A 25,114-nucleotide genomic window follows, 5' to 3' on the forward strand; every position below is an offset into this window, starting at 1 on the left:
CTTTCCCCACCTACTATGTGCCAGGCAAATTGGCAACTTCTATTTCTTGACCAGTATCAGCTCTTTTTCTCATCTGTGTCCTTAAAAATGATTTCTCCTCTATCTAGAAATCCCTTCCCTACACTGTTGATAATTGTTGGCTTCTCATCATTTACTTTTGATCAAATCTTTCCAGGCAGGCTTTCCTGACCCATCTTTTTAAAGTGTTTTTTCTGTGGCCATGATTCTTTATCTTACACATTTGTGTTTCCTTGATAGATTCTCACACAGCTAACACTTTTTAATTTATTTCTCTACTATAATTTTATATTATATCAATTCCTCTGGACTCTTCTGAGCCATCAGGGAAGACAGCATGTCTATTTTGCACTATAAGCTGCTAGTACAGAGTCAATTCCTATTTGGGGGTGTAACTGAACACACATTGACGTGTTTATTGAACTCACAATTTCCTCAGAGACTGTTTTAAAGAATAAATGACTAAATTCATTTAAATAATTCTGCACACAATAGGTACTCAAAAACCACTATGCAGAAGTATCATGTGAGTGATGAGAGGAAGAACAGAAAGTGAGGCATGTTTACAGCAGTTAAGAATGTAGATTCAGGAGGAGCGAAAACTTCACCAAGTATTTATTGCCTTTGATTTCTTATTTGACCTCGGATCGTCACTCGGTTTTTCTGTGAATCTCATTATTCCCCAGGAATTGTGGTTTATAATAATAATAGTATTTTATGCAAAGGACTATTGACGGGTAAATGAGAAAGAAAATACATGTAAATTTCCTACTACAGGGACAGATATAGAATAAATGTTCAAGGAATCTTTATTTTTCTGTGATTTTATTATAACAGTAACAATAGAATTAGTGCTCTTAAACTTTTGTGCAGGACTTTTTTTATAGTTTATGATGTAATGTTTTCAGAACATATGGATTTTGGTATGAAAATAAAAATAAAATAAAAATGAAATATCCTAATGAGTTGAATATTTATACTAACAGGAACCATAAATTGAGACTAGATCAAAACAAAATTAAATATACAGAAAATTAATTCTAGAACTTGTTTTTTAAATTATTTTATTTTATCTTGCATTAGGTGGTATCTGGTCCCATTACATCATCTGGTGAATAGATGGGGAAATAATGTAAACAGTGAGAGACTTTACTTTCTGGGCTACAAAATCACTGAAGATGGTAACTGCAGCCATGAAATTAAAAGATACTTGCTCCTTGGAAGAAAAGCTATGATCAACCTAAACAGCATATTGTAAAGCAGAGACATTAATTTGCTGACAAGGGTCTGTCTAGTCAAAGCTATGGTTTTTCCATAAGTCATATATGGATGTGAGTTGGACTACAAAGAAAGCTGAGCGCTAAAGAATTGATGCTTTTGAACTGTGGTGTTGGAGAAGACTCTTGAGATTCCCATAGACTGCAAGGAGATCCAACCAGTCCCTCCTAAAGGAGTTCAGTCCTGGGTGTTCATTGGAAGGACTGATGCTGTAGCTGAGACTCCAGTATTGGAAAAGACACTGATGCTGGGAAAGACTGAAGGCCAGAAGAGAAGGGGATGAAGACAGAGGATGAGATGGTTGGATGGCATCACCGACTCAATGGACATGAGTTTGAACAAGCTCTTGGAGATGGTGATGGATATGGCGTGCTACAGTCCATGGCGTCATAAAGAGTTGGCTCAACTGAACTGAGGCCACATGGTAAAGCTTGTAGGATGAGTCTGAACCAATGGACTATCAGGGAAGTCTCTAGAACTTTTTTTATGTTACCAAATTTTTTCTTAAGTTTTTAAATGCAAAATTATACTCTATATAATTCTATAAAAATATATTCAATTATTTTTAACTATTATTTTCCAAAACTGCATTAATTTATTTTAATATAAAATTTTCACTGAAAAATGTAGATAAGTATTGTGTAGCATATTCAAAAAATAAAACATCATAAAAATTTAACTTTAGATGTAACCTCCTCCATCAGTGATGAATGATAATATGTGAAATTATTGTTTGTGGGTTTTTTGTTCTACTTAAAAATTATTTGAGTTCACTGAGTTTTTTGTTCTACTTAAAAATTATTTGAGTTCACTGAGTTTTTCTCTTGTCTACTCAGATATAACATAAAGTAACATTTAATATTTTTAGTACATAATTCTGTGAGTTTTGATATAATAATGGGAAGCTTATCCCCCTCAAATCTCCTGTGCTCCTTGGAAGCTAACCTTTCTCACATGGCAAGCCCTGTAATCAGGTTGTTACTTGTCCACATTGCTTTTCCTTTCTCAGAATATCATACACAAATAGAGTCATAGAGTCTTATTTCTTTCACTTTCATAATGTATATGAAATTCATCCATGTTGTGAGACAGATTTTGGTTTTTATACTGAATTTGCATCATCTAACTAGCTAAACTTATTTTTTAGTTATAATGGTGTTTTAGGATTCTTTCAGATTTTATGTAGCCAATCATTACACCTGAATATATATTTTACATATCTTTTTACAAACCATATATCTTTGATAAGTTTTTGCTTTCTTGAGAAGTGACAATTTCTGGGAAAAACACTTAGTCTTTCATATTATGCATGATGAATATTTTGTAGACATCATTTATCTGGCAGAGGTTAGATCTCTTTCTAGGATTAATTTACATTAAAGATATAAGCTATTTTACTGGAGATTTTATCTAAACACACACTTGAACCTCAGTATTTTCCACTTTGTACTGTGTCTGAGTTATCTCCATACTCTTGCATTTTCCTGTCCTACCTACTAAAATCACTTTATAGTTGGTCTTTATTAGCCTGGAAGAAAGGGGCAGACGAGGCTTCTTTGCTATTCTGATTAAGACTCAGCCTTAGAGAGATTGTCCATCTCTGGGTCTTGAGATTGGCGCCTAAGTGATCCTGCCACCATATATTCTCTTCTGTAACTGCCATTCTTCTCTTCCAGACAGGCACCATGAGAAACGCATCCTCACAGCACATTCAACATTTTCAGAAATGGATTAAGCATGAGTGTCAATTCTTCTTGTGCTTGGGACCCCAACAGCTTAGTTAATTCCTTAGCAATTTGTTAAAAATTTTAGAGGCATTCTTACTGACATCCAGATGTGTACATCCTCAATTTACACACACACACACACACACACACACACACACACACACACACACACACACACACATAGGAGGCTTTGGCATTAAATTTGCAAGAGACACAAGTTCAGTCCTAGAGTTAGGAAGATCCCTTAGAGTAGGAAATGGCAATTAACTCTGGTAATCTTGCCTGGAAAATTCCATGGACAGAGGAGCTTGGTGGGTCACAATCCATGGGGTCACAGAGTCAGATGGTAAAACAGACATGCTCGTCTTAAATGTTAGTTTAGCTTGTTGTCATGAGAGCATAGATGACAGATCCCAGTAAAGTTATGAATTTTCAGATTTTCTATTGTTGTTATTATAAGGATAGGAACATTGTTCTTGCCAGATATCTAGATCCTGTGGCGACAGTATTATTTTCTTCTTAAACTGTGTTTTTAGCCTTTACATTTAGATTTATGGTATATTTTGTTAAAAAAAAAAAAAAAAACACAAAAAACAGTTATATAAGCTGTGAGTTAGAAATTATTATTATATAAAAGAAGGTAAAGTTGTCTGTATAGTCTACTGTTGAAAGAAGTATCCTTTCCGTACTGCATTAGGTAGTACTTTTGTCAAAATCACTTGACCATACATGTGACCAGTCTAACTACAATTCTCTAACATGATCTATTGACACATATTTCTTTTGCTATGGTCAGTAAAATACTGTATTGATTAGCTTCAATATTTTGAGGTACTGTAATCAGGTAATGTAGGTAATGTATCAGGTAATGTAGATCTTTTAATTATTGGCTTTTAAAAACCTGTTAGCTAGACTAGGCTATTTAATTTTTATATAAACAGCAGAACCAGCTTGAAAATGTTTACAAAACTTTGTTGTGATATTTTTATTGGGATTACATTGAATCTACAGACCATTTAGAGAGAGTGAATATTTTAAAAATAATAAATCTGTGGTCAATCCTAAAAATAATAAATCATAATCACTCTCTACCTCTTCTTTTTCAGTCTTCTTTAGTTTCTTTCAGTGATGCTGTGCATAATTTGTCATTTTTTTTAAATTTACCCCTAAAAGTTCTAAATCTCTGATGTTAGTGAATACAAAATTTAAAGTATCAATTCCACATTTTTAGCCAGTGTAATGAAATTGAATTGGTTCTTGTATACTGACCATGTATCCTGCAAATGTTCTAAATGTAATACATTCAATATTTCTATTAACATTTCTATTAACATTTTTATGGATTTATTAGGGTTTTAAACCTGGATGATCATAGCTTGTTTACAGAAAAACAATTCAGTACCTTAGTTTCCCACTCATTTCTTCCTGCTTTATTTCACTGATTTAATTTTTTTCTAGATATTGAATAGAAATATTGAGAGGGGACATTTTTCCTGATACCCAATCATAGGAAGAAATCATCACATATGTAGACTCTTCAAAGTCTCTTAGAATAACGTGATTCTTATCTATCATTTTTTGTTTTATTGTTAATACGAGAATTAAGATCTTCAGTAAACTTGTTTTCAAATGCTTATATATTTTTTTACTTCTCTCTTAAAAAAAAAAATGTTTTCCTTTTTTTTTCCTTTCATTTTATATCCTAAAAAGAATTACAGGTGCTGATTCTTTTTGCACTTTATTTTATTGTATTTTCAGCTATCTTATTTCCATTTATATTATTTTCCTTTTCTCTCCTAAAATTCATAATGCCTTCACTTGTTATAGCTAATATCCTAGCAAAATATTTATTTATTATGGAAAGTACTTTACTTTACTAGTCTGTAACTATAAGAGGTTCAACTAAAATTACTGTTCTATTAACTATTTTCTCTCCCTTTTTTGACTTCTTTTCATGTCATACAATCTTTTTACTTTTCAAGGCAATTTCTTTTAAGAAAAAATATAACCAAATACTGTTTGTAATACTGTTTTCTTTCTTTATTCCTATAATTTTTTAAAGTATTTCTTTCTTCTTCTTCTTCTTTTTTTTTTTTTTTTTCAATGAGTGCAAGCCCTTCTTTTGTCACTGGTTTATAGGCCAAGTTTCTAATCCTATTGGTTACACTGGATTGATTTGAGTTTGTCTAGGCCATGTTTAGCTTTAATTCAGATATAATTAGTCAAACTGTCAAATTTTAGAGCTATTACCTTTTTATAGGTTTTGCAGTATTTAAGCTGAGACAGAGTCCACATCTGATTTATCTCTAGTTTTTCATCCCCTCCTTTACTTGTTTTTAATGTTAAAACTTTGGGTTGAGGACAAAAATTGAAAAATTTGGAGTTTAAGGATTCTTTTTTTTTTTTTTTTGCATACAACTTTTTCAGATTCCAATATGCCCCAGCAACCTATCCTGCCATCTATTATTTGGATGTATTTTTCTCAAGCTTTCAAAATAATTTCAACCTTACCTGTGTAATTCTCCACCCTCTCCTGTCATTCAGCCATGTCCTACTCTTTTTGATCCTATGGACTGTGGCCTGCCAGGCTCCTCTATCCATAGGATTCTCCAGGCAAGAATACTGGGATGGGTTGCTGTTTCCTACTCCAGGGGATCTTCCCAATCCAGAGATCAAACCTGCATCTTTTAAGTCTCCTGCATTGCCAACTGGGTTCTTACCACTAGTGCCACGTGGGAAGAACCCTCTGCTATTAAGATGAGCTAATTACCTCATAAATGGAAATTGTCATGGGTTTCTGCTGCCTACCTAAGGCTGGTTTATTCTTTGAACTTCAGTTTATCTGAATTTTCTAATACTCTCAGTTTTTCTTTATATTAACTTCTCTGAATTTTTCTTTCAATACTATATGTATTTTAAATAGTGAAACCATATGTATCTTGCTCACTGTTAGTCCCATAACACATAGCAGAGTGGTTATAAATTATTTATATTCACAAATAGCATTATAAAAGCTTGGTTACAAAAAAAAAATGTGCATTTAGTTATATCAAGCAATAAAGAAGATTTTCACTTAAGACCAGTGGAATAAATATTGTATAAATAGCAATCAAATAATTAGCCACCAAAAAAGAAAACTATGAAATGTTTAACTGGATTACAATATTAATTTAAAAAAAAAAAGAAAACTCATGACTGTTTAGGATAGTGAACTTAATAAATGTAGTGTGTGATCTGACTGCCCTACTGACCAGTGGTTCCCTGTCAGCTTTCTCCCTCTCATCAGGCCTCCTGATTCCCTGAGACACAACAATAATGAAATTAGACCAATTAATAAACCTGCAATATCCTCTAAGTATTTAAGATCAGAGGTCTCGCTTAAATCAAAAGTTAGAAATGATTAAGCTTAGTAATAAAAGCCTAACCCAGAGCAGGGCCCGAGTCTCTCCAATACTGGGAAGGCAGGCAAAGGTGAAGAAACTGCAGAAGAAAAGCTTGAAGTAACAGAGGTTGGTTCATGAGGTTTAAGAAAAGCGCAGGGTAAAACAGTAAGTAAATGGTTATGTAGAACCTGCAGCAACTTATCCAGATGATCTAGCTGATAGAATTAATGAAGGTAGCTGCACTTAATGATAATTCTTTATGTAGATGAAGGAGCCTCATGTTGAAAAAGCATGCCATCTAGGACTTTCATCTCTAGAGAGGACAAGTCAATGCCTGACTTCAAAACTTGAAGTAAAGTCACTCAGTCGTGTCCGACTCTTTGTGACCCCGTGGACTGCAGCCCACCAGGCTCTTCAATCCATGGGATTCTCCAGACAAGAATGCTGGAGTAGGTTGCCATTTCCTGCTCAAGGGGATTTTCCCGACCCAGGGATTGAACCCGGGTCTCCCGCATTGGAGGCAGACGCTTTAACCTCTGAGCCACCAGGGAAGCCTAGGTTGAATCTCTGGTAAGGGGCTATTGTATCTGGTGATTTCAAGTTACAGCCAATGACCATTCACCGTCTGAAAATCCTAGGGCCCTTGAGAAGTATGCTAAATCTACTTTGCCTATTCTCTGTTAATATAACAACAAACCTGTTTGACAGCACATCTGTTCACAATATGGTTTACTGAATATTTTAAACCTGATGCGAACAACTGATCAGACAAAAAGCTTCAAAATAGTATTGCTCATTGACAATGTACCGAGTTATCCAAGAGCTCTGGTGGAGATGAACAATGAGTTTAGTGTTGTTCATATGCCTGTTCACGAAGCATCATTCTCTAGCCCATGGGTCAAGAGTCATTTTGACTTTAAAGTCTTATAATTTGAGAAATACATTCTGTAAGGCTATACCTGGAAGAATGTGAGTCCTCTGATGGATCTGGGCAAAGTCAATTGAAAAATTTTATGGAAAGAATTCACTATTGTAGATGCCATTAAGAATATTCATAGTTGATGGAAAGAGATCAAAATGCAGCATTAACAGGAGTTTGGAATATGTTTATCTCTAACCATCATGGATGACTTGAAAGACTTCAAGACTTCACTGGAGGAAATAACTGCAGATATGCTAGAAACATTAAGAGAAGCTGTGTGAGAAATGGAGCCTGAACATGATAATAAATTACTGAAATATCATGATAAGACTTTAATGGATGAGGAGTTGCTTCTCATGGGTGAGTAAAAACAGTGGTTTCTTGAGAGAATCTACTCCTGGTGAAAATGCCATTGAAATGATTGAAATGACAGTGGAGGATTTAGTGTATTACATAAACTTACTTGATAAAGCAGTAGCAGATTCTGAGAAGATTGATTCCAATTTTCAAAGAAGTTCTACCGTGGGTAAAATATTATCAAATAGCATGTTGCTACAGGGAAATTTTTATTTCATGAAGGGAAGAATAAGTTGCTACAACAAACTTCATTGTTGTCTTATTTTTTAAAAAATTGCCACAGCCACCCTAACCTTCAGCAACCTCAGTTTCTCAGCAGCCATCAACATCCAGGCAAGAACCACCCCATCAGCAAAAAGATTAAGACTAACTGAAGGTTAAGATCATGGTTAGCATTTCTCAGCAATAAAATATTTTTCAATTAAAACTATGAAAATTGATTTTTTAGATGTAATGGTATTTTACACACTTAATAGTCTAAAGTGAAAGTGAAAGTCTCTCAGTTGTGTCCGACTCTTTGTGACACCATGGACTATACCGTCCATGGAGTTATTTGGTCCTGAATACTAGAGTGGTTAACCTTTCCCTTTTCCAGGGTATCCTCCCAACCCAGGGATCAAACCCCAGTTCCCCACATTGAAAGCAAATTCTTTACAAGCTGAGCCAAACTTAAAGTATAGTGGAAATAACATACACACACTTGAAAACTAAAAAAATCTGTGTTATTTGTTTTATTGTGATATTTACCTCTTTGTGGTCATCTGTAACTACACCCACAACATCTCAGAAGTATGTGTGACTATAAAACAAAAGTCAGTTTCTGAACCTGCTTGATGTAATCACTGGATCCCAAATCACCATTTCCCTCTCTGCTGCCCATTCTAGGTAATCTCTATACTTCACTTGTTAGTCATTGAAACTCTCTAATTAAGTGACTATTAAAGTCTGTTGTTACTTATTCCTAGACTGCTGCTTAATGGTTGCTAGCTCATTGGAAAGAAGGATAGCAAAGAAATGTGTTCATTTGTATATGTTTTAAATATATTAAATAAAGTGAAATAAGCAATCAATTAGCAAAGGAGAGAAAGAAAAGGAGAAAAAAAAGAATGTAAATCCTGCAATTTGATATTGATGTTTAGAAAAAGTATGTAAAGGAAAAATAAGATATTGCTCATGGAAAGTGGTTTACACTACATGATCACTCAATACTTTAATTCATTAGCAATCACACTGCATTCATAACCAGTTATGATAGTAGTAATGAACATGAATCATTATAAAAACTCAGAAGAAGCAAATGCTTTTTCAAATTATAAACTCAGTACATAGCATTAACTTCCTAAAATATGAACAGTAAGAAGTTTGGATGCCAAACTTTTCAATTAGCTGGAGGTCTATCCTCTTAAGAATATATATTTTTAGTTTTCAAAAAAAGTTATATCTGTCTTCTTAATTTCAATTAAATACTATCAGTTTTCTCCATTTTATAAAACTAGACTACATTACAAAATAGTTGTTCAAATTATAAACTCAGTACATACTACCAACTTCCTGAAATGGGAACAAGTAAGAAGTTTTCATGCCAAAACTCTCTATTAGCTATGAGGTGTATCCTATTAAGAACTTTTAGTATTCATTTCCAATAAAGTTATATTTGTATTCTTAATTTCAATCAAATATTATTGATTTCCTCCATTTTTTGAAACTAGAATACATCATAAAATACTGAAAACATTTATTTCATAAGATAGTATGCACTTCCATTAGAGGCAAAACATCACAAGTATAAACATAATCATATCATCTTTATTTTTTTAAGAGATAAGCATTTTTAGGATAAAATCTATGAAGAATTTTCAAATACTGAAGAAGAGAATGACTACCCACTCAGTATTCTTGCCTGGAGAATTCGATGGATGAAGGAGCCTGGCAGGCTACAGTCCATGGGGTTGCAAAAAATCGGACATGACTGAATGACCAACACACATAGCATACATAAGCATAAATGTCCATACATTGTGAAAACTATTCTGAATAATCATTTATCTCTTTAGTCTTTAAAAAGAACACAATCTGATTATTATCCCATCCGCTTCTTTTCTTATTTTTATTAATTGATGCTACTAAAACTATAATAATGATTTATCGTCCTTATTTTAGGTCTATATGATGTGTCTACATTTTTTTCTCTTTGAGAATATACAAACCAAGAAGTTTCACAGAAATTTCTGAGTAACTGAGATCAGATGAATAGGAATGTAATAATAACTAAAAAAACACCAAAAAGTCATATACTTGAAATGCCATATTCCATTGATATCACTGACTTGTTTCTCTAGTATTAGCAAAATATTCAGGAGCTCTGAACCTGTTTCTTCACATGAAAATGTGGGATTACCAAGTAATCTTTGATATAAATTCTGTTTGTAGACATGATTATACGTTTTACCATGTATAAGGTATGACTTTGATCAGAAGTAAAAGAGCATTATAACTTTAGCAACTTTCAATTAATTTTCTTGTTTGAATGACACTTGATTTTATTTTTATTTTTTTATTTTTTTTTTTTTTTTTTTTTGAAGCAGTGAGAGACTTTATTTTGAGGGGCTCCAAAATCCCTGCAGATGGTGATTGCAGCCCTGAAATTAAAAGATGCTTGCTCCTTGGAAGAAAAGTAATGAGCAACCTAGACAACATATTAAAAAGCAGAGACATTACTTTGCTAACAAAAGTCCGTCTAGTCAAGGCTATGGTTTTTCCAGTAGCCATGTGTGGATGTGAGTTGGCTTTAAAGAAAGCTGAGTGACAAAGAATTGATGCTTTTGAGCTGTGGTGTTGGAAAAGACTTTTGAGAGTCCCTTGGACTGCAAGGAGGCCAACCAGTCCATCCTAATGGACTGAATATTCATTGGAAGGACTGATGTTGAAGCTGAAACTCCAATACTTTGGCCACCTGATGTGAAGAACTGACTCATTTGAAAAGACCCTGATGCTGGGAAAGATTGAGGGCAGGACGGGAAGGGGAAGACAGAGAGTGGATGGCATCACTGACTCATTGGACATGAGTTTAAGTAAGCTCTGAGAGTTGATGATGGACAGGGAGACCTGGTGTTCAGCAGTCCATGGGGTCACAAAGAGTTGGACATGACTGAGTGACTGAACTGAACTGATTCTGATTGGTGTTAGATGATGCCTCATTGTAATTTTGCTTTACATTTCTCTAATAGCCATTTTGAGCATCTTTCATGTGTTTATTGGCCATCTGTATCTCTTCTTTGGAGAAATACCTGTTTAGGTCTTCTGCCCATTTTTTGTTTGGGTTGTTTATTTTTCTGATATTAAGCTGTCATGAGCTGCTTTTATGTTTTAGAAATTAATCCTTTATCAGTTGCTTCATTTGCAGTTATTTTAAAAATAAGAAAAATAAAAACAAGTTTTTTTATTAAAATGAATAATATCAATAGTCAATAAATTATTTATAATTCTATTATATTTTTACCTTGATAGATCTTTTCTTAAATATGTAAAACTTGTTAGCAAAAGAAGTTATTTAAAATGATACATTTTAATTTATAATTTTGTAAATTGGTAATCATACAGTCCATTAAGAATCCCACTAATTTACTATGATGAATGATATGACAAGTTACTACAACATTTGACATTAATTTACTTCTTTATAAAAATATGACAACAATTTGAGAATATGTTAGATTATGTTATTTCTTGAATACTCTTTTATAATGAGAGATGCATATGTTAGGGGAGTGTAATTTCCTTGATTCTGTCTCGTCATAACAAAAATTTGTAATGATGGACGTTAAAGCCCTCCGTGCATCACAGCTCTTGGACAGTCCATGTTATAGCTCTCGGACAGATTAGTTTAACTTAGAAAATAAAGGAAAATACATCCCTGAGGCATGAGGGTAGCCGACCCAAAAGACATGAAGGAGAGAGAGAGAGAGAGAGAGAGAGAGAGACCGTGCACGCTCATGAGAGAGAGACTCCATGGCCCTTTGGCTCCTCTTCTTATATGTATTTTTTCCTCTCTCTGGGCCTGCCTATGTAATTTGGGCTAGTCAGGAGTGCTGTTTGTTCTACCTGAGATCCTCACTCCGTTTCTCAGACCTTCCTTTGTTCAATTTTTGCAGGCTTTTCCCTTCCTTGTCTTTTAGCCACTGCCATTCTGGGCTCCTTTTTCCTATTCTAACTACCTAACACATATTTCAAGTTAATATAATTATTAAACATTAGAAATATAAGTTCAATTAGTAAGAGCTATGGTTTTTTAAGCAGTTATATATACATGTTAGAATTAGACCATAAAAAAAGCTGAGTGCTGAAGAAATGATGCTTTTGAATAGTGATGTTGAAGAAGACTCTCGAGAGTCCCTTAGACTGCAAGGAGATCAAACCAGTCAATCCTAAAGTAAATCAGTCCTGAATATTCATTGGGAGGACTGAACGTGAAAGTAAGAACTGACTCATTGGTAAAGACCTTGATGCTGGAAAAGATTGAAAACAGGAGGAGAAGGGGACGACAGAGGATGAGATGGTTGAATGGCATCACTGACTTGATGGACATGAGTCTGAGCAAGCTCTGGGAGTTGGTGATGCACAGGGAAGCCTGGTGTACTGAAGTCCATGGGGTCACAAAGAGTTGTACACTACTCTAAAACTGAATTGAACTGAACTGAACTGATTAAGTGTAATGCTATACCCTAAATACATTTGGCACCTATTGGATAAAAATGGAAGTAGAACTTTATATATTTAATATTATATCTAGTGTGATGCTAGTGATAATTCTATGAAATTACCATTAGAATCCTCCTCTTCTAGAAGAAAGTAATATGCAATTAACAGAAATTAAGTTTTAAAGTTATATAGCTAGAAATTTCACAGCAGAACTATGAACCCAAGTCTGCATTATTTTACCATGTGAACTCGCATCTAAAGTTCCTCCAAGAGTCACAAGAATGTAGGAAAGTTAAAATGGTAAAAATTCTCTATTTTAAAGTTGAGAAGTCTGGCTGTGGCCAACAGATGCCAAAGGGTTTGCTCAAGGTCACACAATGAGTAATTGCAATATTTAAAGAAAGATGGTTACTAATTTTAAGCAACCCATTAGCTATTTCATCTACATACTGTCTCTTTTATTGTATTTATTCATACTGATTATATCATTAATCAGACTGATAAAAGAAAGCAATAGCAATAATTCAAGCCAAAGTTATATAAAGGCATTTTTGAAATCATGAAGAAATCATAAATCATAAAGAAAAGTTACATTCTAAGAAATCGATGTAGTCAGATATGCTATGTACTTGTTACTTTGGTTGTTTCAACAACTTAATCTTATAAAATGGCCAAGTCCAAAATATTATTAAGTGAAAATACTCTTTCAATAGTCTCTGCTATTGCTAATTATTATAGCAAATCTAGTAAGCTGTCATTAGTTTAGGATTTTGATTGGGATATAATCACAATAAACCGTGCCCCATTGTTCCCGTTCTCTCCTTATATCTTGTCTTTAAAAAAAAAAAAAATTTACCCTATAGCCCCTATTTACAGTCAACTACAGTTAACTTTTTTTTCAAATCTTATTTCTCACCATGATTATTTCCAAAGAGAAAGCTCAAGTCTCTTCCTTTTTAAAATTGCAATCCTTATATATTACAGTTAAAAATGTATCTTTCTTTTATTTTAAATTTTCAGCCCTTTAGACTTTCCTTCCTATACTGGCATCAAAACCTTCTTAATCATTGTATTGGATATGTTTCTGTTAGGAACAATAACCAATTTGGGTAGAAAAGAGCTTTTTACTTGACATTAGTTTGCATACTGCATAATGGGAAGGATGGAAACAATTATTGACAAAATTTTTAAAACTTCCCTCTGCTCCCTCAATCACACTGCCTCTGCGAAGATTACAAAAGCTGCTCATTATTGCATGAAAAAATAGTAAACTTGGCCATGTTGGCTCAGCAAAGAAATATGAATATTATCACCACTGATACACAAAAGTAGCAACAGCCTGAAGCCAGGAACCACACCACTGCATCGCTCCTGTGAATACGAGCAAAATATTCCATGCACTAATTCCAGTTTTGCATATCAATAATGTCCTTTAGCTGTGTACACTTAGCCATGCTTAGTTGCTTAGTCTTGTCACAACTCTTTGTAACCCCGTGTACTACAGCCTGCCAGGCTCCTTTGTCCTTGCTTATTCTCTAGGCAAGAATACTGGAGTGGGTTGGCCCTTCTCCAAGGGATCTTCAAAACCCAAGGGTCAAATCCAGATCTCCCACAATGCAGGCAGATTCTTTACCAGCTGAGCCACGAAGGAAGCCCAGTACCTAAGTCATATTCATAATTTTAACGGCAGGGAGCTTGGATATGCAGTTTATAGTTTTCTAGGAGCTATTGTGGGAAAAAGACACTGGTAAGAATTTCAAAGGAAAGTTGAGTAAGTCACTTCATAACATCCATCAGCGTTCTCTATTTTTCAGTTCTAGAGTAATTTCTGATAGCTTCCTCCACCCCCTTGTTATCCCTCTTTGTCATACAAGGTACTAACTCCTACACATTATTCTTTTATCACATTTCACATATCTGACCTTTTCTTCCATTTCTACTAAGTCCTCATAAGTCTTTTTGAACTGATTTCCATACTATTTTAAGCATACTTATAAGTCTTTCATCATCTAGGATTTTCTCTATGTAATATTTTCCCTAACATGCCCCAAAATAATCTGTAATGATTGTTCATTTTCAAATAAATCTAACTCTGAGAACTACACCTCTATCATCATCAAGTTCTAGTATTATTTCTGGGTTGCAGTGAAGTATATAAACGTAACTGTTGGAGTCCCCCAAATACCTAACACACTTCTTCCTTAAGCCTGAGGAATTACAGAATTAAGCATTGTTCTCTTTGGTTTAATTAACTACACCTATAAGAAACCAGCCCTGGGATTTCTGTGGAAGGAATGATGCTAAAGCTGAAACTCCAGTACTTTGGCAGCCTCATGCGAAGAGTTGACTCTTTGGAAAAGACTCTGATGCTGGGAGGGATTGGGGGCAGGAGGAGAAGGGGACGACAGAGGATGAGATGGCTGGATGGCATCACGGACTCGATGGACATGAGTCTGAGTGAACTCCGGGAGTTGGTGATGGACAAGGAAGCCTGGTGTGCTGCGGTTCATGGGGTCACGACTGAGTGACTGAACTGAACTGAATTGATGAGAATTCTAAAAAATTGGATCATGATAAAAGATTAAGAAGATGTGGTGTATATACACAATGGAATACTACTCAGCCATAAAAATAATGAAATAATGCCATTTGCAGCAACGTGGATAGACCTACAGATAACCATAGTTAATCAGAAGGAAAAAAGACAAATACCATAAGACATAGCTTATATGTACATTCTGAAACATGTAACTGATGAATTTATTTATGAAACAGAAACAAACTCACAGACTTAGGAAACAAACATGGTAAAAGGGGATGGAGAAGGTATTACTTATGAATTTAGGATTAACATACACACACTACTATATATAAAATAATCAACAAATTCCTACTTTGCAGGAAAATATATTCACTATCCTGTAATAAGCCACAGTGGAAAATGTGAAAAAGGATATATAATATACATAATTGAATCACTTTCCTTTACACCAGAAACTAACACAGCATTGTAGATCAACTATACCTAAATATATATATTTTTAAGTATCATAAATTTAACCTTTTACACATTTATTTCTTTATATATGACATACTCAAAGTATGCCCAAAATGTCTATGGAGAAGAGTATAGATATACAACACTGATAATCTCAGAATATTTTCCTGAAATATGACAGCAGTATCTTAAATTATGAAATTCATATATGCCCATTAAATTTAGTTACTTCTGCTTAAAGAATGTTATGTCATTATGCTTTTTCCCTTTATAAATTTTATTAAAAGACAATTTCACTAATACATAAACCTGGACATAATAATATGCTTTTTCTTTAAATTTTAAGAAATTTATAGCAATTACACTGTACTAAGCAGACTTTTGTCTTATTCTCATTTCGCTCAGAAATCACTAACACACCTGCTTTGATGGTTTCCTATTACAAATGTTTTACACTCATAATTTTAGTGTCTTCAAATGGGCTTCATTAGAGTTCATTTTTCATTTCCTTTTGTAATCAATGGATTGTGGTGTGTGTCTCAAATTAGTCCACCACTTAGTCAAAGATTTTGATTTTCACAATAATGCCTTGTGGAATAAACTTACCAAGATCCAGGTATTGGCCAATCCAGTTCCCAACAAGGGTCCTCTTTCTGCCTGGCAGACAGCTGCCTCTTCAGTGTGTCTTCTCGTGGCTGTGACCTTACATTTGAAAGTCATGGTCTCTCCTCTTCTTATGCAGATCCTAGTCTCACTACGAGAGCCTCATATCCATGACCAAATTACATGCCAAAACCTCACCTCAAAACACTATTACCTTTGTGGTTAGGGCATCACAACATTGATTTTAGGGGGACACAGACATTCAATCTAAAACACCCCCCCCATGTAGACTTTTGCTGGATGTGGAAGCTTCATTCATGCTTGTTAGAGAGTACTGAAATAAAGGAGAGGATGGTTTGTACAGATCCTCACATCTCACTGATATTAATAAAAGTACAACTTTGGTGCACACTCTTCTGCCTTCAGAATGGCTGTTGGTATCACTGCTATGCTTCACTTCACTGCTCTGTTCCATGTTCTTCCCCAAGGAGTCCACTCTTCCCACTCAAATTACCCATTCTTTTACAGCTGCTGAATTCCACTGACTCTGCTCTTTCTGTGTTTTTTTTTTTTTTTCTTTTTGATCTATATTGGATTTTGTCACATCTTACATTTTTTATTTTTATCAACTGAATTTCTGCTTTATTTTCATTTTGAAAACCTATTTTGATACTATTTCTATCTTAAATCCATTGTAGAGGATCCATGGAAATATACTTATCTACAATAATTTCACTATCGTGCAAACCACTAAAAACTTATGAGTCAAATATAATCTTCTTTAAGAAGTTTATCAGATTGTGTCAAAATCTAACATCAAATTAACAATTTATATATAGTGATCAGTAACTCCTTTGGTTAAATGTAGACTCTGGGAGCACAAGACACATCCACCTATATCAAGCTAGATGGTGCTCTACTAACTAAGAGATTTTCTAGAAAAAAATCTAACTAGAGAAAAACTAAATGATAGAGAGTCTGAAACTAAAATGGAGAAAACATTAAATTTGCCAAAACTCAGGGCTACATTGGTGAAGAACATAGATGCCAATAAAGGAAACAAAAAATGTGAGAAAATAATGAGTGTGGTACATTCAAAATATATAGTTGCATGGTTATGAGTGTCAGGGCATGTGACTAAAAATTTAGGCAAAAATTGAACATTGAAGGTACTTACATGTGATTCTTACATGTTTGTATTTATAGAAAATTTAAGTACAACATTTTTAATATCTTTATCTTGGGGAAAACAGGGATGACATGATCTTATTTGTGGAGTTGTCAGACAGATAAAGCTTAAAATAAATGTCTGTCATATCGAAAGAGACAGGTCCAATGGCTATTTGAATTTTGGCTCTATGACTGAGATCTGGGCTAAGGGATTACGTTTACTATCCATTAGCATATGTGTTCTTTTGAAGTTACAGCTATCTATAAAACTTCACTGGAAAACATACTGAGAAAGAAAAAAAAAAAACTGAAAGCATAAACTTTAGGGAAACATTGTCTCATAGTCCAAGAATTTACTCACACTTTTATGTAATCACTAATTTTATTTTTGACACCACAAATAGAATGCATCCTTTTTTTCAAGACATTTCCTTTAAAATATTTTCCTATAAATCTCTTTTCTAGAAAAAAATGTCAAACTATGTCTTTCCTTATAAAATCCTACCTTTGCTCTTGCCAGAAAATTTTTTCATTATGTCATCATCTTTGGTTTCTGATTTGTAGACCATTTCTAAATGTATCAGATCAGTCCTTACTGTTCTAATGCAGAAAATTTTATTTCCTGTTCTAATTACTAATTAAATTCTGATTCTCCAGTCTATAGAGCAAGTAGATGATAAGTAGTGGAAAACTCAGAGAGAGTTTATTTGTATTTCAAGATGTTTGAGTTTCTTTTTGGTAATTTCCCCTAGACTCTTTTTGAAGTCTAAGATCTATAGAATAAGTGCATTTTTAGACCATTGTTTATATTTTGCTTTGTCAATTGCTCAATTTTACTAGGTTAATGTTGCCCTTTATCCACAATCCTGAAGTTTTCAAATATACATCATTAATATTACTTGGGATTCCACCAAAGTAATTACAGTTCCTTGAAAAATAAAGTTAAATTTAAAATTATTTGGGCAAGTGTTGCCCAGACATATTACAATAACATAAACCAGTTTTGAAATACATGTATAATCCATGAATATGAACAAAGTTTAGTTAAAAGTTAATATAGATTTGCATGCAAGATATACTTCTCAATCAACATATAAAGCGTCCAATTTAACAGCTTTACAAAACTTTTACAAACGGAGGAAAAACAACGACTAGAAAGATCAAAATGCTTCATTATAAGACATTGTCCTATTTTATTATACATGTTAAAACCTACCATATTAAAATTATCTTGCTTCTTTGAAAAAGATCTAGTGATTAGTATTCATGTTTAAATTCCAAGTGCACATTATTGCATTACTTGAGGAACAGATTTGAAATGCAAAATGGTAGTTTGTTGGAAATGATGAAATGAGACAGGTACTTGTATTTTTATTTACCAATATGGCTTTGTATGTCATGCAATAAACTACATAACACATTTATTTTTCCATTTTGTCAAGAGTATTTTCAACGTTTTTATGTGACTGCTAGTAATATTCTAGAAACCAGTGTAATTAATTTTGGTATATCTGCTTATCTTTATAGTGAGAATTAGCTATAATTAATATTGAAAATTTCCATGCCCCTTCCAGTTATGGTTGCAAACAATTTAGAATGTATGCATGGTCAATAACCATTGACAAAGATCTTGGAATAATCAGAAGAAATACTATATGCTCCCTACTTAAGAATAATTTGTTCTATTAGAAGAGAAAAAATCTGGAAACAAATAATCAGTGTTCTACAATGCCATCATCATAGTGTTATGAAAACCCAAAGAAGGAAGATATTCTGCCTTGATCAGAAGGTGGGAGGGGTCATTGAGGTGGGATTTATAAGGAGAAATACTTTAATTTAGTTATAAAGATGAGTAGTAGGAATTTTCTTTGAGTGAAGAAAGGGGAGAACATTAGACAAAGAGGTGAACATTGATTCTTACTCAAATCAAAACAAGGAGGGAGGAGGGAGGGGGCTGCAGGATGGGGAACATGTGTATACCTGTGGCAGACTCATGTCGATGCATGGCGAAACAAATAAAATATTGTAAAGTAGTTAACGTCTAATTAAAATACATTTATATTTGAAAAAAGGGACAGAAACAAATTTTGTGAAAACCCACCCAATAAGCCTTATATTTCTGCTTTTTTGACTATGCCAAAGCCTTTGACTGTGTGGATCACAATAAATTGTGGAAAATTCTGAAAGAGATGGGAATACCAGACCACCTGACCTGCCTCTTGAGAAACCTGTATGCAGGTCAGGAAGCAACAGTTAGAACTGGACATTGAACAACAGATTGGTTCCAAATAGGAAAAGGAGTACGTCAAGGCTGTATATTGTCACCCTGCTTCTTTAACTTATATGAAGAGTACATCATGAGAAACGCTGGGCTGCAAGAAGCACAAGCTGGAATCAAGATTGCTGGGAGAAATATCAATAACCTCAGATCTGCAGATGACACCACCCTTATGGAAGAAAGTGAAGAGGAACTAAAAAGCCTCTTGATGAAAGTGAAAGAGGAGAGTGAAAAAGTTGGCTTAAAGCCCAACATTCAGAAAACGAACATTATGGCATCCGGTCCCATCACTTCATGGGAAATAAATGGGGAAACAGTAGAAACAGTGTCAGACTTTATTTTTCTGGGCTCCAAAATCACTGCAGATGGTGGCTGCAACCATGAAATTAAAAGACGCTTACTCCTTGGAAGAAAAGTTATGACCAACATAGATAATATATTGAAAAGCAGATACCTTACTTTGCAGACTAAGGTCCATCTAGTTAAGGCTATGGTTTTTCCAGTGGTCATGTATGGATGTGAGAGTTTGACTATAAAGAAAGCTGAGCACCGAAGAATTATTGCTTTTGAACTGTGGTGTTGGAGAAGACTCTTGAGGGCCCCTTGGGCTACAAGGAGATCCAACCAGTCCATTATGAAGGAGATCAGCCCTGGGATTTCTTTTGGAAGGAATGATGCTAAAGTTGAAACTCCAGTACTTTGGCCACCTCATGCGAAGAGTTGACTCATTGGAAAAGACTGGGAGGGATGATGCTGGGAGGGATTGGGGGAAGGAGGAGAAGGGAATGACAGAGGATGAGATGGCTGGATGGCGTCACTGACTTGATGGACATGAGTCTGAGTGAACTCCATGAGATGGTGATGGACAGGGAGGCCTGGCGTCCTGCAATTCATGGGGTCCCAAAGAGTTGGACATAACTGAGTGACTGAACTGAACTGAACTGAAGCCTTATATTTCACCCATTTCTTCAACATAATAAAAACAAATCTAGATGGAGGTGCTTCATCTACACAATTACTTTCACTTTCTAAAAGAAGAAAAAGGGAACAAAAAATGGAGGGGAGTTAGAGAGAGAAGGAAGAAAAGAATAAAGAGAAGAAAGTAATCACATTCTGATTCTTTCTATGAATTGGAATTATTGTTGGGGCTTTATAAAAACTGTCTGAAATGATCTTTCCACACTGATCACCTCAGTGATGGAAGTCAATTTAAGATGGTAAAACCAACTTCTCTGATTTTGAAACCAATGCTCCTAATTACTTTGTGTGGTGTGTGTGAGTATGTGTGCATCAACAAAGGTCACTTTGTTAGAGGAAACACTGAAACTGCTCACTTTGATAGCAGTCATTTGTATATTTTATGACAGGGGATCCTGGTAAGAAACATCAAACTAACAAGCCACCATCAACTGTAAGTATTCAGGAAAAGTCAAAGGAAGAGAGGAGATCCAATCCATATGTCCTATGAACTTACCAGAATCTTTCTTCTGGAATCATTGATTGAGGGATGCATGCATATAGGCAAGGCCTCAGAGTTAGAATGATCGCCCAGAGACAACCTGGAAGGTAACCTCATCACCATAAACCCCAAGACTGCTAGCCACCTGACAAAGGAGTCCCCCTTGGTTTCCTTATCCTGCTGCTTTCTGCCCAGGCATCCCTTCCCAATAAAGTCACTTGTTCTGTCAGAACAATACATTGCTAAGTGTTAGACAAAAGCCCACTCTTGGGGCCTGCAAGGGACTCCCCTTCTTACAACAACTTTATTATATTTGTTATGTGTACATTCAGATATTATGAATCCAAGAAGTGGTGTGTGTGTGTGTGTGTGTGTGTGTGTGTGTGTGTTCATACACATGAGCACGAACCTGAGCTAAGTTTATGGCAAAAAGAGTTTTAGGTAAACTATTTTGCCTAAAATTGGAGTTTGTGTGTGTGTTGTAGCTGTCATGTCCGACTCATTGTGAACACGTGGACTCTATCCATCCAGACTCCTCTGTCCATGTGATTCTCTAGGCAAGAATTTTGGAGTGGGTTGCCAGTTCCTTCTCTGAAATTGGAGTGACTCCAGCTTATACATTCTTTTGTGATTTTCTAGGAACAGGGAGCTGAGTGTCATACTACCAGCAAAAGACAGAGCAAAAAAAAGGTTTTAAAAATGATGAGGGTATTCCAGGATAACAGACATAAAAGTAATCCCAATTTCCACTAAATTTCTGTAATAATTTATAATTTCTGTAATAATAATTTCTGTAAAATTATTATAAACACACATTAGAATGTAAAATTGTCGACTATTTCCTTTTTAAAGTTCATAATTCTAATTATAATAGATATATTATTTTAGTAGTAGGAATATTAAAATATGAATAATGCAGTTGTGATCTAAACATTAACCAGAAGTCTTCCAGAAATAAAAGGAGGCATTCATACTTTATATTTACTATTTACTATATTTAATATATTTACTATTTAATATTTACTATTAATAATAGCCATCATATTTTATTCCTTGAACAGTCCAAATTGGTTTTTCCTTTATTCTTGAAAAATAAATTAAAAATAAAATCAGAAATTTCAAATGTTCAATATAAAAGGGCATAGGGAAATATACATAGCATGTAATTAATTATAAAATCTGAAAACCAAAATAAATTATGTTATATAATCTTCCTTGCCTTCTATTACAATGGAAATGTAACCCTGCTTTTACAAAAAAGACAAACCTTCATACTTGTGTCCTGGATCCACTTGATGGTACATCCAAAGGAAAGTTTTCCTCTAGCTACCCCCCTTTTCAACTGTATTATTGACTCCTTTCTTCAGATTAATTTCCATCAGCGTTGAAACGTACAAGAAAAATCTTGACAAGATTTCCTCCATTTTGTGTGCTCTCGAATCTATCCAGTTCATCTTCTGATTCTAGTACTCTGTTAAAATTATGAGGAGGGAGGTGGGAAGGGGATTCAAGATGGGTAACACGTGTGCACCCATGGCGAAGTCATGTTTATGTATGGCAAAACCAATACAATACTGTAAAATAATTAGCCTCCAATTAAAAAAACAAAACAAAACATTATTTCTGTTAGGTCACCAGTTGCAATCTTGCACAATATTGCACCTGGCTATGTACTTTTGTTAACTGTTTTTTTCTATCACATTCTTATTTGCTATTTTCTCCTCTTCTCTCATTATCTTATTATCATGTATTGTGGAAAATCCAAGAATTGGAAATTTCAGTCTTTTTTATCCACTTGCCCCTAAGTAACAATGATGTGATTCTTTTCTATGTCATACACATTTGAACCAGATATCTTATTATTATTATTTAACACTGTCCCAATTTGAATCTTATTTCTTACAAAAATTTTAAGAAAAAAACTCAGTCATTCATAGACTTTTCTTTTTTTCCTTGATACAACTTAACTAAAAACTGTCTGTAGGTTAGGATGGCCAACTGCAGGCACATTTCTTTGGAATCACATCTAGTGTCAATCTTGGTTAATGTGGAGCGGGAACAATCATGGGGGTGGCCCTAACGGCTCCATAGGTTGGGAGACTCAATCCTGAAAAACAGAAATGGAGCTGCATTTGCTTTCAAGAAAGCCCTACTAATTTTTCCTTGTAAATATCTTCACTAGGGAAAATCTTTTAATCAAAAATACATGGTCATCCTTTGAAAAAGGTCCAAAATGTCAGTTCAGATGCTCATTAGTGTCCTACTCTTTTTGACCCCAAGGACTGTAGCAAGCCAGGTTTGCCTGTCCATAACCAACTTCCAGAGCTTACTCAAACTCATCTCTGTCAAGTCAGTGATTCCATTCAACCATCTCATCCTCTGTTTTCCCTTTATCTTGCCTTCAATCTTTCCCATCGTCAGGGTCTTTTCAATGAGTCAGTTCTTTCCATCAGGTGGCCAAATATTGGAGTTTCAGCTTCAGCATCAGTCCTTCCAATGAATATTCAGGACTAATTTCCTTCAGAATTGACTGATTTGATCTCCTTGAAGTCCCAGGAACCCTCAAGAGTCTTCTCTAACATCGCAGTAGAAAAGCATCAATTCTTTTAGCACTTAGCTTTCTTTGTAGTCCAACTCTCACATCCATACATGACTACTGGAAAGACCATAACTTTGACTACATGGACTTTTGTTGGCAAAGTAATGTCTCTGCTTTTTAATATGCTGTCTAAATTGGTCATAGTTTTTTTTTTTTCCAAGAAGCAAGTGTCTTTTAATTTCATGGCTGCAGTCACATTCTACAGTGATATATGAGAAGAGACCCCAAAAATAAAGTCTCTCACTGTTTCCATTGTTTCCCAATCTATTTGCCATGAAGTGATGGGACCAGATGCCATGACCTTAGTTTTCTGCATGTATTAGGCCAGCTTTTTCACTCTCCTCTTTCACTTTCATCAAGAGGCTCTTTGGTTCTTCTTTGCCCTCTGTCATAAGTATGGTGTCATCTGCATATCTAAGGTTATTGATATTTATCCCAGAAATCTTGATTACAGGCTGTGCTTCATCCAGCCCGGCTTTTCACATGATGTACTCTACATATAAGTAAAATAAGCAGGATGATAATGTACAGCCTTGTACTCCTTTCTTGATTTGGAACCAGTCTGTTGTTCCATGTCCAGTTCTAATTGTTGCTTCTTGACCTGCATAAATATTTCTCAGGAGGTAGGTCAGGTGGTCTGGTATTTCCATCTCTTTCAGAATTTTCCAGAGTTTATTGTGAGCCTCACAGTCAAAGAATTTGGCATAGTCAATAAAACAGAAGTAGATGCTTTCTGGAACTCGTGCTTTTTCAATAATCAAATGGATGTTGGCAGTTTGATCTCTGGTTCCTCTGTCTTTTCTAATTCCAGCTTGAACATCTGGAAGTTCACAGTTCACATATTATTGAAGCCTGGATTGGATAATTTTGAGTATTACTTTATTAGTGTGTGAGATGAGTGCAATTGTGCAGTAGTTAGAATGTTCTTTGGCATTACCTTTCTTTGTGACTGGAATTGAAAATGACAGTTTCCAGTCCTGTGGCCACTTGCTCAGTCTTCCAAATTTGTTGTCATATTGAGTGCAGCACTTTCACAGCATCACCTTTTAGGATTTGAAATTGGAATTCCATCACCTCCACTAGCTTTGTTCGTAGTGATGCTTCCTAAGGCCCACTTTACTTCACATTCCAGGATATCTGGCTCTAGGTGCGTGATCACACCTTCATGATTACCTGGGTCATGAAGATCATTTTTTTTTTTTTTTTACTGTTCTTCTGTGTATTCTTGCCACTTCTTAATATCTTCTGCTTCTGTTAGGTCCACTCCACTTCTATCCTTTGTTGTGTCCATCTTCTTGAATATTCATTGGCAGGACTGATATTAAAGTTGAAACTCTGATACTTTGGCTACCTGATTTGAAGGACTGACTCATTAGAAAAGACCCTGACGCTGGGCAAGATTGAAGGCAGGAGGAGGAGGGGATGACAGTGAATGAGCTGGTTGGATGGCATCACCAATTTGATGTACATGAGATTGAGCAAGCCCTGGGTGTTGGTGATAGACAGGGAGCCTGGCATGCTGCAGTCCATGGAGTCACAAATAGACATGACTGAGTGACTCACCTGAATTAATTTATCCCATCCCTCCCTCGCCTCCTTTGCCTCACTGATTTCATCCTTCTAG

This window comes from Ovis aries, chromosome 9, assembly GCF_016772045.2.
Source record: "Ovis aries strain OAR_USU_Benz2616 breed Rambouillet chromosome 9, ARS-UI_Ramb_v3.0, whole genome shotgun sequence".
Classification (NCBI taxonomy): domain Eukaryota; kingdom Metazoa; phylum Chordata; class Mammalia; order Artiodactyla; family Bovidae; genus Ovis; species Ovis aries.